Genomic DNA, 1,938 nt, shown 5'->3' on the forward strand with positions numbered 1-1,938 from the left:
GGACGGGGCGGAAGTCTTGCCAAATTTTTTCCCACGAGAGTTCCGGACCCCAGTAATGAACTCGTTTGCATACATGACTGCCTCTACGTAGTTATTTGTGTTGTTGTTTACTTTGTAAAACAGTAAAGGGAGAGGGTTGCTAGCACACCACCCTCTACCCACATTTTTCCCATCCACATCTTTACCATATGTGTCCCTTAGCAAAATCCGATAACAGGTATAGACGCAAATCTATCTAATTACTTTTCTCCTAAAAATCAGGCGATCGGTCGACTTACAACACCAGTCAAGGTGAGCTCTGATTGGCTGTATGCAAATGAGTTCATTAGTCGGGTCCGAAACTCACGAGGGAAAAGAAATTTCGCGTCCGGGTTATAAGTCAATGTAACTAGGCCACTCGCCTTCACTCCACGTTAGTCTGAGACTGTTTCGATATGTGTCGTGTGACATGCTTGTCTAGATGTTCAGACAACGTTGATTTAATTACAGCGCATACATTTGATCAACATAAGACAAATCATTTGTGCGGGACCACGCCCACATACTTGTTAACACCCACAAGGCTGGTTTATTACTTTTTTTTTTGGTCCCGGGGGAAGATCTTTATATTGCCCCAACTCGAAACGCTTAGTTTTAGAATGGTGGCAGCTGATGAAGGAAATGTTCTCTATGTGGCCTGTATGTTTTCTGTACTCCGTTTATCATTTTGTCCACGTTTTTTTTTTGCTACGTCCTGTACCCAGATATGCATCTATATATACATGTAGATGTAGGTATGTACATACATGTACGCATATACTCATATATTATTTGTATTACCTACCTACCTACCTACATACATACATACATACATACATACATACATATGTCAAATGTCAAATGTAAGCATAACAGGTTGGATGTAGTTATTTGGGACATAGGGGTATAGACAAAAAATATCTCTTTGACACGTCAAACAGAACAAGCGCACACACACACGTCCACGGGAGGTGTTTACAATTGATAAGACAATACGTGCTCACGGAAACTACCGAAGGGGCAAAGATATATCTCTTTGGAAAATCAAAGAAAAAGAGGATATCTAAGGACAACTGCTTCGAAACCTCCAGCTTCTATATCCATAGGCGCAGGAGTGGCTGTGTGGTAAGTTGCTAGCTTACCAACCACATGGTCCCGGGTTCAGTCCCACTGCGTAGCCCCTTGGGCAAGTGTCTTCTACTATAGCCTCGGGCCGACCAAAGCCTTGTGAGTGGATATGGTAGACGGAAACTGAAAGAAGCCCGTCGTATATGTGTATATATATATGTATATGTATGTGTGTGTATATGTTTGTATGTGTGTGTGTTTGTCCCCCCAACATCGCTTGACAACCGATGCTAGTGTGTTTATGTCCCCGTAACTTAGCTGTTCGGCAAAAAGGGAACCGATAGAATAAGTACTAGGCTTACAAAGAATAAGTCCTGGGGTCAATTTGCTCGACTAAAGGCGGTGCTCCAGCATGGCCACAGTCAAATGACTGAAACAAGTAAAAGAGTAAAAGAGACTATGAATTCATATTCATACCAATAATAATTGAAGTACTAGGTTTTGTTAGTAAATGCTTAGAATCTGGATAAAGTGGGATTTTCAGAAATAGAAACCGACCGGTTGATTTGTACATAACAAATGCAATCTGTGAGTGGAACGGTAAAACTATGCAAGAATTTCCTCAGGTTCCAAATGCGAATTTGTCTGTGTTAGCTACATACCAACGATGGGGCTTTGTATCTTTGTCGGAAACCTATTCCTTCCTCAGTGGAAGATTTATAATAATTTAAAAATAGAAGAAGAAACGGCGGCGGTAAAGACAATGGAACACACATACACACACACACAGAGGTAAATCGAAAACGAAAATAATTCAAAAGGATGTACGCAGACAATGCATTCATGTTGACA

This window comes from Octopus bimaculoides, chromosome 24 (assembly GCF_001194135.2).
Source record: "Octopus bimaculoides isolate UCB-OBI-ISO-001 chromosome 24, ASM119413v2, whole genome shotgun sequence".
NCBI lineage: Eukaryota > Metazoa > Mollusca > Cephalopoda > Octopoda > Octopodidae > Octopus > Octopus bimaculoides.